The sequence below is a fragment of the Myotis daubentonii genome, chromosome 17 (assembly GCF_963259705.1).
Source record: "Myotis daubentonii chromosome 17, mMyoDau2.1, whole genome shotgun sequence".
Taxonomy (NCBI): domain Eukaryota; kingdom Metazoa; phylum Chordata; class Mammalia; order Chiroptera; family Vespertilionidae; genus Myotis; species Myotis daubentonii.
Genome location: NC_081856.1, coordinates 4,056,311 through 4,071,105, shown reverse-complemented (window position 1 = coordinate 4,071,105; position 14,795 = coordinate 4,056,311).

Genomic DNA, 14,795 nt, shown 5'->3' with positions numbered 1-14,795 from the left:
AGTGCCTTTGAGTTAATCTGACCATGTGTGATGGAGTGTGTGGGGTTTTATTGTTGTTTGTTTTCTTTTCTTTTTCTCACTTCCTTGCCTTCTAGCCCTATAAGATGCTCCCAGACCAGACGTGGGCAAACTACAGCCCGCGGGCCGGATTCAGCCCCTTTGAAATGAATAAAACTAAAAAAAAAAAGACCGTACCCTTTTATGTAATGATGTTTACTTTGAATTTATATTAGTTCACACAAACACTCCATCCATGCTTTTGTTCTGGCCCTCCGGTCCAGTTTAAGAACTCATTGTGGCCCTCGAGTCAAAAAGTTTGCCCACCCCTGTCCCAGACCCTTGTGCATGCCCTGCCCCAGCCCTAAAATCAGCTACTTCTCCAAAGAGTCCTGGTTCCCTTTATCAGAGAACAGTCTGAGGTGATCTGGGTGCTACTGTGGTCTGGTCCCCTTAGAAAAAATTTGACGCCCTTCATTCTCAGGCATTGAGAGCTTCTGGTCCCAGCACTGTTTCGGATTATTCTCTGCCCATCCCTGAAACATTAGTTTTTTGTTTGTGTTTTTTTTTTTTTCTCCCCAAATCCCTGCACTTCCCACTCTACCTGTCATTTAAGGAATGTTGTCCATTTTCATGTCTTATTCTACCACCTGTTTCTGCTGGCTCCCAAGCTACACCTGACCTTTAACCCTAACTGGAAACTCCACTTGCGTGATGAACACAAATAATTAAATTCCACAGTAGCCTCAAACCAGACATTCTGAAATGGAATCCACCATCTTTGCCTCACCAAATCATTTACACTTCTAACTGCCATTGAAACCATGCTGTCCGCCCAGCCCAGGCCCCAGTCACTGCCGTCATCCCAGTCTCTTCCATGCCCCCCATTCTCCTCCTCAATTGTCAATTCCTCGTGTTTGATTTCCTCAGAGACTGACAAGTCCACCCCACTGTGGCCTCACCCCCCTGGGCTCTGCCTGGCGTGGTCTCCACCAGCTCTCACTTGCCCATGGGGTCTCACAGCCTCCGTGCTGCCTGCTCACACCCGCCCTCCCACCCCAGGCCAAGGATTTGCTGTGAATGGAGTCAGACTCCATTCCTGTCCATGCCACACAGACCCCACCACCAGACAGCTCAGTAAGAGGCCTCTGGTCTTCATTACCGTCCGCGCACCTGGCACAAGCCCACCCAGAACCAAACACATACAAATGAACCCGCTGAGCACAGCGTGCTGTGTCACCCGCAGGGCAGGGGCTGGCGCAGCGCGAGGTCCGAGGGGTCCTGCAGGTCCGCGGGGACCTCTGAAAAGTGACCACAGGGACAGGGCCGGGGCCACCACCAGGAGGGAAGAGGGATCACAGTCATCCCAGCCGCACCTTAAGGAAAAGTGCCTGACAGGCGATCCTGAGTCCTCTGTGGCTTGCAACAAGGCCTGGGGAAGCGCACGCATGTGTTGAGGCTACAGACAATTCATTATTATTGATGAAGAACTGAAATATGTCAGTGATTTATGTTTGATCCATTTTCTAACACATCCGTGAAACAGTGTCGGTTTCTGTCCTTGCAGAGGAGTGGCCATGGGCACCGCCTCTCCCACAGCAAACCCAGCAGCTCAGGGCAGCTCCTCCCATCCCGGCCCTGCGAACGGGCCCTGCACTGCGTTCACCAACCTCATCGGGATGGGATGGGCCTGACATCTGTCCCCGGAGGCCGCCTCCCTCACCGGAAATGCGTACTCGGCAGATGCATTACAGATGTGCGTCGGCGCTGGGCTGAAGGGTTCCAGTGCTCTCAGCCGCCTGCTGTCATCCTTTTTAAAGGTGGATGTCCACACCTTAACCCACGTGTGTTTTCCGTTAGTATGATTTACGCCTTAGCATGTGTTTCAGTAACTAAATGTGTTTGTACAGGTGTGCAGAAGTCTGCCAAATACAGAAATAATGCCATGAATTAATTCCAATAGTCCACATTCTATCCAGACCCATGACAGCTCACTGTCAACTCCTATACGACATTTATTTTTTATTCTATCCAGCAATATTCTGTGACACACCTCAGGGTATATGGTCCCCATCTGCCCTCGGTGCATAGTTTGCCCACGGCTGCTCTAGTTAGAAAGCCTCTCCTCTCCTCTCCTCTCCTCTCCTCTCCTCTCCTCTCCTCTCCTCTCCTCTCCTCTCCTCTCCTCTCCTCTCTCTCTCTCTCTCTCTCTCTCTCTCTCTCTCTCTCTCTCTCACAGTTAAGTAAGGAGTTAAGTAAGGAGGCCAATCAAACAGAACAAGGCAGTGAATCTCCAAAATGAGTGGATGCATAAAACAGAATTTTTGCTACTATTTTTGCAGAGTGTGAAAATGCTCAAATGCATTTTAACACATTTCAAGAGCTGCTGTGGGACTCACCGTGCAGGCTCGGTGGCACTCATGGAGCTCACGGTGGGGTGCCCAGGTGGCAACTCAAACAGGTCACAATGGCACGAGTAGCCCAAAAGGAAGTGCAAGAGGTGCCGGTGGACACCAACTCCCCCGGACCCACCACACAGGTTAGAGAATCCGGACAGAGAACACCTGCTTCAGCCATAGGCCCAAGTTCAAAGTCATCAGGGCAGGTGCTCTGCTTTGTAGGTGTTGGTTCCTAACTGAGCTGCGTCTTACACAGGGAACTCAACCAAACATTCCCCAAAGGCAAGAGCAACGGCATCCAATCCACCTGACTGTGGTTGATGAATTCCACCCAACCCTGTGCGAGTCAGCCAGATGCGTCGTGGGCTCAGCAACAGGACTTGCATTTGCTAATACTAGTAAGGTCAGTAGGAAGCATTCACATGGGATGTTAATGAATTTGGATCTTTAAGAATGGCCATATTTTGAATTTTTTATTTATTGTTTTGAGAGAGAGAGAGAGAGAAACCCATCAATTTTTGTGGTTCAAATTATGTATGCGCTCATTGATTGCTTCTTGTATGTGTACTGACTGGAAGTGAACCTGCAGCCTTGGCCTATGGGGACAATGCTCCAAGCAACTGAACTCCCTGGCCAGGGCCCAAACGGGCTATTTTTTGGATGGAACAGCGCGAGAGTAAAGCTTCTTAGGACAGGATACAGGGGGATCTGTGCTGAGTGCACACTCCCAAGCCAGGCTGCTTCGGTCCCTCATGACAGTGACATAGTGGTGATGCCTCGCCAGACCTCAGTTCCCCTCACCTCCCAAGTTCCAGAATGTCAGCATGAGGTTCCTTAAAGCTCACTTCTCAGAGAATTCTGCCCCCTAAGAGGGGGATACAGTTCCCTACACAGCATTCCCTTTTCAAAACCACATTGGCTCCATCACTGCAACACTTCTTTTAAATCAAAGGAAACAAAATTAAGTCTTTTCTTCCCCTCGGGGAGGCCATTTCTTTCCTCACTAACCTCTTCCCTAATCACATGGAACTTCCCCCTTTCTGCCTGGCCCTGTCCATCCATGTGACTTGATTCAGCTCAAGTTGGTCAGGACCCTTCCTCTGCACACAAGGAGAATAGTCTACAATCTCCTGCCAAGGTGTTCTTAAGTGGGCACAGTTCCCTCACTCTAAAATTCTGTATGTGTGTGTGTGTGTGTGTGTGTGTGTGTGTGAGTGTGTGTGAAAGTGGTTCTGGCTTCTCAGCATTACAAACATCCAAAAGCCAGAAGCTAACTACAACATTACTACAGCACGCATTTAAAGGACCACAGAATTGCTGCTCTGTAATTATTCTTTTATTATTTTATTTTATTTATTTTTTAAGTTAAGATTTTATTGATTTTTTACAGAGAGGAAGAGAGAGGGAATGAGAGTTAGAAACATCAATGAGAGAGAAACATGGATCAGCTGCCTCCTGCACACCTCCTACTGGGGATGTGCCCGCAACCAAGGTACATGCCCTTGGCCAAAATCGAACCTGGGACCTTTCAGTCCACAGGCCGATGCTCTATCAACTGAGCCAAACCGGTTAGGGCTGTAATTATTCTTTTAGAATGTCGTTATGGCCCCACTGTGAGCACAAGGCATCTTTGAAATGGTGTCAGCATAAATTGTGCCCTTGATTTTACTAATATTTATTTGTCAGAACAATTTGGCAGCATCATAGTGCAAATATTATGGAAGATATCATACATTATAAATATTAGCCTCTTAAAATATAGAAATTTTGTTTAACATCACTACATAGCCATAATGTATAACAAATGAGTAAGAAAACTGTTATTTTTCCATGATTAACTTCAAGATTTAACAGTTTCATTAAAAGGAATTTTTGTAAGACGGTTTTATTATTTCTGCATAAAGCAGGAAAGTTTTTAACAGTTTGATTAAAAAGAATTTTTGTAAGACAGTTTTATTATTTCTTCATAAAGCAGAAAAGTTTTTAAGTTATCTTTATATCCAGATATTTTACCTTAAATATCTTGACAACTCATTTCTGCTGAATAGTTATATTCTAATAACTATACATTCTTAATATCATTATCATTACTGTTTAAAAATAATAAGTTGAATCTTTCCTTAGTATTTACATAGACCCATTTTAAAAAAGTGATTTATGTCTTTCAATTTGTTTATGTGATGTATCACGTTTATTGATTTGAGCATATTGTACCATCCTTGAATCCCTGGGATAAATCCCGCTTGGTCATGGTGTATGATCTTTTTAATGTACTGCTGGATCCGATTTGCTAATATTTTGTTGAGGATTTTAGCATCTATGTTCATCAGGGATATTGGCCTGTAATTCTCTTTCTTTGTAGTGTCTTTGGGATTAGGGTAATGCTGACTTCATAGAAAGAGCTTGGAAGTGTGCCTTTCTCTTGAATTTTTTGGAATAGTCTGAGAAGGATAGGTCTCAGTTCTTCTTTGAATGTTTGGTAAAACTCCCCTGTGAAGCTGTCTGGTCCAGGGCTTTTGTTTGCTGGAAGTTTTTTGATGACTATTTCAATTTCATGAGTAGTTATTGGCCTATTCAGGTTTTTTGATGCTTCCAAAACTCAATCAGGAAGAATCCGGGATTTAAGTTGGTTTTAGGTTGTTGCTTGCAGGTTGCATCTGGACTCTTGGCATCATTCTAATCTCAGAGCCCAGGCTGCCGTCTGCAGAGACGCGGACAGAGGCCAGGCCGAGCAAGGAGCGAGGCCCAGCAGTGGCTTCTGCAGCCCCCAGCCTCAGGAGCTCAGCGGGAACAAAGAAATGTTTAAAACACAAAACAACACAGAACCCTTCCCTGGTTTAAGCTGACAGAAAAATACCTTAAATTTTCCTAACAGTTAACTATGTGCTAACCTTTGTAAATAAGCAAGCTGACCACAGTTTTCATTCACAGTTAACTTCTGGTTACTGTTGGTGATGGAAAATTAATGTAATCACAGAAATAATAAGTTGAGAAAGTTCAGATATCCTCTTTTGTTCACCTTTCTTATTTCATGTTTGACCAAAAAACCACTTTCAGCAATTTTGCTGAACTTTTAAACAATTTTCTTCCCCCAAACTGTCTGCAACGTTCAGACTATAATTTTTTACTGAATAAACAAGTTCAGTAAAACGATAGCAGTTCCTGTTTTCTACACCATGGAACTAGTTAAAAATTCTAAAAGTCACAAAATCCCTATTCTCTTTTTTTCCTCTTAGTGCCAGATAGATGGATTTGTATATTTACAAACACTATTGGTTACCTTAGTAATACCTATTCTCCCCTTTTTCTTGGTTAGCAAAACCTGTATTTTCCTAAAATGCTAGTTACTCACGGTCACTTCTTGGCTTCCCTTACCTTTTGTGACCTTCTCTGCTCCCTCCTGACTGGAAGGCAGATGTGATGCCTGGAGCAGGAGCAGCCACCTTGGCAATAGGTTAAAGAAACTGTGGTCTAAGCAAAGCAGAACAGATGCATGGGAGACGCTGAGTCTGTGATGACTTCTTTAGAAAATGGTGGCCCTGGAAAATTGGGAAGTTGAAGCAGGACAATGTGAGAGGGAATTGGCAACAAACCTGTAAATCATTCTTTGCTGCTATGAACTAAATTCAGATTAAAAAAAAAAATAACTTTTTTTTGCTAGAGATTCTGAAAGTTTGGCTAGATTATGTAACTTTTCTTAGGTACTATCTCTTTAAATTTTGCACAAATGTTCATAAAGACCCTTAAATATTAATTTGGTTACTGAATACTCATATAGGCAAAGATATATTAAAACATCTTTAACATTTGCTTCCCTGTTAAAATTGCAAAGTATGACGTTTACAGACATAGGTTATGCCACCTGCGAACTTCTGCAAGCTATGCTAATGTTCTGGTTAGAAAGCTGTAGCGTGGGTGCTTTGAACAATTCCCTTCTTATTCTAATAAGATCACGTCAAGCAGTTGAAATAAAATTTAGTTTTCTAAGATGCATCTGAAGCAGCGTGGGCAAACTACGGCCCGTGGGCCGGATCCGGCCCCTTTGAAATGAAAAAAAAAAAAAAAAAAAAAAAGACCGTACCCTTTTATGTAATGATGTTTACTTTGAATTTATATTAGTTCACATAAACACTCCATCCATGCTTTTGTTCCGGCCCTCCGGTCCAGTTTAAGAACCCATTGTGGCCCACGAGTCAAAAAGTTTGCCCACCCCTGATTCTGAAGTGATTTTCACAGCCTGCCCCACCCCAAGGCCATTGCCAGGTCCCTGCAGGCTCCATGCTGGTTCAGCCTCCTGTTGCCTGCGTGGCTGGGCTTTCAATGGATACTCCCGCGATGGGAAATGACTGCTGTTTTTCACCATATTTTCTCTTATCATCCACAGATAATTAGTTCTGCCTGACAAAGCACATCACAAGGGACGAGTCCACAGCTTTCAGAGCAGCTCAGCAGTGCCTTCCTTATGGCCAATTCTTCCTGAACCTGCTGAAAACTGCTTCATTATCATTATTATTCCTCATCCCTTGTCCACACTGGAATGTAGGCGATATTACCAGTGCAAATAGCAGCTATCTATATGCCCTCTTTGTAATGCTCCTAGGTATTTGCATAGCAGGATAAGGGGACATTAAAAAACAGGCGAACCCCTCTGTGCCCCAGCATCCACACTCATACACCACCCCTGGGGCCCTGAATAGATTACTAATGCCCCTCAAATTCCTAAATGTATTACCTCCTCCCACTCTTTATATAAACTGAGTGGACATGAAGGATAACAAATAGTCTGTCTTCTTTACAGTAATAAAACATCTACAATTCATGAATGAAAGCTGTGGGTACCAATGAAATATATTTTTAAATACCACGATACTATCAAAGATGCAGCGTGATTTTAGTAAAAGCTTCTCGAGTGTGGGGAAACCCTGCCCCTATATTAAGTATAAGCATCTGTTGTGGAGTATAAGCCAGTTAAAGGATGTTAACATAAGAATGGGCTTCTTATAATCAAAGAGATATGGTAATAACATTTTAATCACAGGTGAACACGTGACTGGCATATCCATCCTCTGGAACTTGCGCCCTCTCTCAGCTCTGCCCCTGTTGTGTGGCGCCCTCAGGTCTTTAACTCTGGACTCTAACCCTTGCTTAGGCCCTTCAGGTGCTTCCTCTGGGGAGCTCCATTCAAAGAGCCTCAACCCTCAAAATCTATGCCAATCACTCTCCGGACTCTGAGAAGGTAGATAACTGAGAAACTGAGGTTATGACAAGCACATCTTTTTCATTACTATTGATGATTCCATTTGTATACTTTGTTACTAGCACAATATGTCCCCAAACACATTTAATAATCTCTCCCAACAGGAGTTCCAGCAGCTGTGACAGGAGGGCGCGGTGAGGTGACTTGCTTTCTCTGCCTTCCTCTTCCCGGCACAGGCGCAGCTTAGGGAGCACGGCACCTCAATAAAGCTCACTTCCCTGAGAGAGGAAATACAGGCATTAGCCAAAAGTAAAAGAGTAAAGAGGTGACGGTACCCACGCCTCCGAACAACATCGCTGCCTAGCCTTTCAGAGAGGCACAGGGCAGTGTCACTGATGACAGATCCAGCGTGGGAGCTTCTGCGGGAAATAAGTTTCCGAGTGCTGTTGAAGGCTCCCTGGGAAAGGATCTTCCAGGCTGCAAGGGTGGCAACAGTCATCTCATGCCATGTGCACACAACCTGGGCACTTCCAGGGGGGCCTTTCACTGGACCTCCTGGCAGGTGAGACCATAGGTGTTCTCTTGACAATCAGAGCTGTTTTCTGTTTGGGCTGCTTATTGAAATAACTGACCCTAAACATAGTCAGGCCCTTGTTGCTCTCTTTCTTTTTTTTTTTTTTTTTGGTTCCTCTTGGCAGAATTCTGGGTCTTCATGGAAGGCATAGCCAAATCACCCAGTGCTTTTCTCAAAGCAAAAAACAAGGTGTGCCTATCATTGGCCCTTGGCCTTCCTCAAGCCCCTTTGAGAAGTGGCCTGGCTCCAGGTGACAGCAATAGACACGTCTGGCCCGCGATCATCCCCACAGCCTTGGAAAGCATGTGGATGCCACTCAGCAGCACCCTCTGCCAGCACTTCAGGCACATGTCTAAGAACTCACCCAGGAACTGACTGTGACCAGGACTTGGGAAACGCTTCCCTGAAAATCTCCTATTTCAGGATGTGCAGGATGCCCCCTGCACTCTCGCTGTCCTTCCCTCCAGGTCTCTGAGGCCTAACCTGGTGGTTCAAGCGCAGAGAGCGCGCTGCAGCGGCAAGCTTCCAGGCCATGTCCTTAACCTTCACAGGAAGACAACAAAAATATGTATTTGAAAATCATTCTGCAGTTATTACAAGATAACCATTACAAAGACATAAGAAACCAACTTTTTTTGAGATCTCAGTAATAAAATAATTTTAATCCTTCCTGGCGAGCCTGTTAAGAAAACTAACTTACAACAAGTGCCTGTTTTTCTGCAAAATTTTATATTATTAAAATTGTTCTTAAAATGTATTTTTAAAAAAAGAATAAAATAGGATTAATAAAGAAATGTGCAGTTTACATTTCAGTCTTACCTTGAAATACTGAGAATCTTTAAATATGATATATGTTGATTCTATTTTAGTTAAATTTGAGATTTGGATAAAGTATCCACTTCTGAGTTTCTGGATGTCTCCTCTGATCCATGTCGGAGTGTCTCCTGGGGAGAGGACTGAAGCCCGCATTTCTTCAGGGACATTTCCTGAGTGGGATAACAGGTTTCAGAGCTCAGATTTTCCCATTAGGTGGTTCCCACTGGGCAGCCCCAACCTGGCTTGAATAGGCTGAAAAAAGATTCTATGCATTGATGAATAATTTGTAAATATTTTCGGTACCAAAGCAGCATTTTCCTAATAGGATACATTTATTTCATAATAACAAATGAATATTGTTACAATCCATTTAAATTTTACATAGCTTATAGGATATAAAGGAGGAAGTTGGATATGTTTTATACTTATCTACTTGAATGTTGTACTTGTCAATTCATTATCACAGCCTCTAGATTTTTTGTTTCAATTATACATAACATTCAAATCAGCATAAAACTATGATGTATGATGTTTCAATATTCTAATAAAAGTGGAAGATATCTGAGTTTTATTGGTAATTCTACTCAATTCTATGTAAAGAGACTTCGTCTATTCCCACCAGGTTTAGCAAATTAGCAGTTACACTACTTTTTGGCAAAATTTTATCTACAAAGCCCTTCCTTCTCTCCAGAAAGCAGTGTATTTTTGAGTCAGGCATTTACATTTTAATTTGCAATCTTTCTTTTTCCTTTTTAAGCTATCATTCAGTGTACTATAATACTTTGATGATAGATTTTTTTAAATTAGGTTTAAAGAATATTTATTGATTTCTTCATATAAATCTTAAAACATGTTACACTTTCTGCTGCACAAATGGCAAGAGAAAAATTACAGATTACCTTTATTTGTAACAGAAACAAGGATTCAGTTTAAAGATTAACATTTTTCTGGAATTCACACATTTTTGTTATCTCCTGAGTTTTGAACACAGTTGATTGAAGGAATACTAATAAAACATGCTGTTTAATTTTTAAAAATCAGTTGCCAATTCTTTCTGAAAACAGGCAAAAAGGACATGTATATCAAATGGTAATAAACTCTTTCTGGTTATGTGACCATCAAGCCCTACATTTGATTTTATGTAATTTGTAAAGATAAATGCATCTGAAACTGGTCTCATGCAAAGGCATGTGACTACTTGTAATGAATGGCTGGTCAGGCGGGATGTTTGTGTATTTATATGTTTGCAGCGTGAAATATTCACATTTTGCCCAGTGGCCTTCTAGTTGTTCATTATATTTTTATTTGGAATGCCTGTGTTTGATCTTCTCCCTGGTTTTCTCTGGTGCTTTAGATGAATAAAATAACAAATAATTCACTATCCAGAAGCCAACCCACCAAGGGCTGTGATCTCTTCAGATTTTAACAAGGTTGACCCCTCTCCTTGCTGAGGGGATGCCGGGGTTCTGGTCCCAGCATCAAGAAGGGTTCAGGAATCGGGAGAAGGCTATGGGTAGATTAAATAGGAATCCGGGAACTAATAAAGAGTCTAGAGATGAAATATAATTTTGAAAGGCATTGGGAGTCAGAGGAACTTAGCTAAAGGTGCTATGTTCTAAGATCTTAAGTCTAAGACCTTAGATTCTCTCTGTCCCCAGGGCCCCAGGCTTTTTATTAACACAATTTGTCCTGAGGCGAGGCAGAGATATATACTTCAAAGGGTCAGGGTTTGGTACAGAGTCCATTGTTAGAATGGGGGAAATAGCCTATGGCTGTTCAGGTGTTTGGCCAGTAGGAGGCAATAACATGTAGATTTAAGATGCCTTTTAGCTGTCTGGCAGCTGCAATCAGTTTCCTATTCAGGTTTGGGGAAATGCCTTTAGCCATTCCCAGCAGGTGACTACATGTGTCACTCAACCCTGCTGAGTCCCCAAGTCTCATCAACCTTTTGATGAAACTCTTGAAATTATGACATGCTGGAATTGGTTGCCAGCAAGGGGAGACATCTAGGGGTAAGATTGGGGGATACAGATATCCTATCTAATAAAGAGAGAATATGCTAATTGACCCTCACACAGTTGCAAAATATGGCGGCGCCCACAGCCAATAAGGAGGGAATATGCTAATTGACTGCCCCGCTCTCAAAGATGGCGGCACCCAGTCCCCTCAGCCCCAGGGCCGCCTGAGGCTCAGGTAACCAGGGCCAGCAGAGGCTTATGCTGCCAGCAGTGGCAGCAGCAGAGGTGTGATGGGGGCGTCACTTTCCCCTGATCACCAGGTCGCCTCCCGCCCCTGAGAGCTCCCAGACTGAGAGGGGGCAGGGTGGGCTGAGGGACCCCCCTCCAGTGCATGAATTTTCATGCACTGGGCTACTAGAAGCCCAGTGCACAAAGATTTGCACAATAGGCCTTCCTTCCCCTGGCTGCTGGCACCGGTTTTCCTTCGGCAACCGGGATCCAGGCCTTTTGTCCGACTGCAGCGGAGAAGCCAAGCCTCTTCAGTCTTCAGTCTTCACTCCAGCCGGAGGCTTCAGTCTTTGCTCCATGCCTGTGTATGCAAATTAACAGCCATCTTTTTGGGTTAATTTGCATAGTCGCTCTGATGGGCTGGTGGGCGTAGCGGAGTGACACCAATTTGCATGTTTCTATTTTATTAGTGTAGATTTCCTAAACTCACTTTTACCAAATGTCTATTCATACATTTACTAGTACAAAGGATTTCTATTAGTTTCATAAAAGTTAAAGATCAATAATTAATGTATGAATATATCCTATCCCCTGAATGTGTGTAGGATAATATCAGAGATCTGAGTTCTGAAATACAGAGAAACAAAAGAGAGAGTAGAGACTATCAGAGGAAACTGAGACTATGTAAAAGAAAGCAATCTACTGCTTCCATGAGCCCCTAAAGCAGTGGTTCTCAACCTGTGGGTCACGACCATTGGAAAACACATATAGCATATCAGATATTTACATTACAATTCATAACAGTAGCAAAATTACAATTATGAAGTAGCAACGAAAATAATTTTATATGGTTGTGGGTCACCACAACATGAGGAACTGTATTAAAGGGTAGCAGCATTAGGAAGGTTGAGAACCACTGTGGCCTAAAGGGAACCTGGGAACTACAGATCTACCTCCCACACAGGCAACTTCACTGTTTCCTGTCATCATTTTAACCAATGTCTATCCACACATGTGTTAGTGCAACAGACTACTAAGCAAATATTATTTAAGCGTTCAAACCAATAGTAAGAGACTTGCAAAGTGCATTGTCACATGCTTTGTCAGCATACAACCATTCTCCTGTATTATCTGGCTTTTGAAAACTCAATTTTATTGTTAGAAAAATAAATTTTGTTTTCAAAATGTAAACTTCATATGGATAAGAAATACATAGCGTACTAGATTACATGGACTTGGAAGTGTTTCTTATTTGCAGGAACCCAAGACTTGGTAATCACCAACTCATTGCATCCATTCATCTCTTGATTGCTATAACCTTTAGACAAAACAAATGAATAACCCTCAGATAAAAAAAAAATCCATGCCTCTAAATACCAGGCTTTTAAAATTAAAACAAGTAAACAGAAAAAAAAAGTCAACAAGAGAATCATAATTCTAACTCAACACCCACACAATGTAAAGAAGCACTTACACCTCTGTGTCTAAGATCTTGAGGTGTTGACAATCAAATGCTGGTTTTCTCTGGAGTATCTTTCAGATTCTTCTTATGCAAAATTTATTTTCCAGTGAAAGCACATTGCCTGCTGCTACCAGTCTGAGTCAGCAGGATAAAGAAACCTCTTGTTTTTGAAACATAAGTGAGATCTCGTTCTGGTTTTCTCTTTGGGAAACTGCCCTTCCTCTAGAGCAGGTCTGTGAACTCAGCAAGCCTGCTTTCTGGAATGTCCAGGTACATTCCGTTTCACTAAAGACACAGGCTGTAAAGGCTGCAATATTTTTTAAAGTACTTTTTGTCCTGTCTTGTAGGACTCATCAGTATGACCCAAATCTGTCCAGTGTGGTAGTTGTCTTATGTTTCAAAAAAAAAAATAAAAAAAATAAATAAAATCCATGCATTTTTAGGGAAATTTCCCAGGCGCCCACCTGACATGCTTCCTCTGACAATTTCTGGTCTTCCCTCTTTCCCATCTTGACTTCCTCTCTTTCTTTCTGTTCATCCCCCTGCCCGCCTCCTCTGCATCCTCCTCCTCTCCAGGCACTGTCACTGCCCGGTTTCTTAGCTGGAATGACCACACTTGGTCACTGAAGTTCCTTTTCCTGTTCCGTGGCCTTATCTGTCTGCTCGCTGGCTGTGAAGCCCTTTGCTGTTCACCTGCTTCAGTCCCAGGTCCCTGGGCGGAGCCCTTTAGAAAGTGGTTCTGATTAAGAGGATTTTTTGACAGTACGTGTCCTTTGTCAAACATCTAAGACACAGTACGCAGTTATCCAATGGCACATAGTTCTCCTGTATGATGCTTCTTAGCAGCATTTTTTTGTTTTGCATAAACCTCCTGTCTTTTTTATTCCTTTCAGACTTCTTATATGCTTTTATTATATTAATATATAATAAAGTGTTTTAAAAATAACTTGATATTTTTAACCTTTGGTACCTTTTCAAGGACCTATTTCTGGCTCTAGGATTGCTGCATTTTTATCTTTAACTCTTCAAATCTGAAGAGATACCCTGAATACATTTGCAGCTTCTAAATTTATAAACCGACATATTTGATATTCTCTTTAGAACAGATGCTTGACAGACCCGTCATCAGTGAAAAATGGCAAATGGCGCAGAACAAGACATGCACAGGGTGCGTGCGGCTCCTCCTGCCTGTGTCACGTGTGTTCGTGGGAGACCATGGGGGCTCCAGGGGGCACAACTCTGTCACCTTTGCCAGAAGTCACTTTATCATAAACCACATTCAATCTATTTAATGCAAAAAACCCCACAAAACATTCAAAGTAAGAATGCTAGTAGATATACTAATTTGCTTTACATTTATTTTCTTAGCAATATACATGCATATCTTATTAACTTTATATGAGTATACCTAAATCATAAGAAATTTAGATGTGTATTTGACTCCATATATCTGACTTCTGTGGATGCCATAAAATGCATAGAGTGAAATAAGAAATATAAAAAAGTAAGTTACACAGCACGTCTGACAGTTCTACTTTCCTGATTTTACTCATTTCATATCATATTGTTACTATTTATTTTCATATTTTCTAACAACTTGGTAATTTCTAAAAAATATTTGATGAGTTTTGGTATTTGCAGTTCCTCCAATATGAATATTGAAAAAAGTAAAGGAAACCCACCAAACTAAAAAAGAGAATTATAAGTACTGTATGTTTCTAGTGAGAGACAGAACATATAATGAAAAATAAAATTAAAATCACTAAGTTGTGAAAAAATTACCAAGCAAAAGAAGAGAAAATGGTATGAGGGCATCAACACTAATAAAAGAGAAAAATGGTAATTGGCGTACGACGATACCCTTTTCATTGGCTAATCAGGGCTATATGCAAATTAACTGCCAACTATGATTGGCAGTTAACTGCCAACTAAGATTGGCAGTTAACTGCCAACTAAGATTGGCAGTTAACTGCCAACAAGATGGCGGTTAATTTGCGTATGTAGGCACAATGCAGGGAGGCAAAAGGGAAAGCAGGAAGAAGCCCCCTGCCACTGACAGTGATTGGAAACCCAGGGGGGAGCTAAGAGCTGGGGGGCAGGGCAAAGGCGGCCCTGGGGCCGCCTTTGCCCTGCCCCCCAGCCATGATAGGAGAATCAGGCGCCT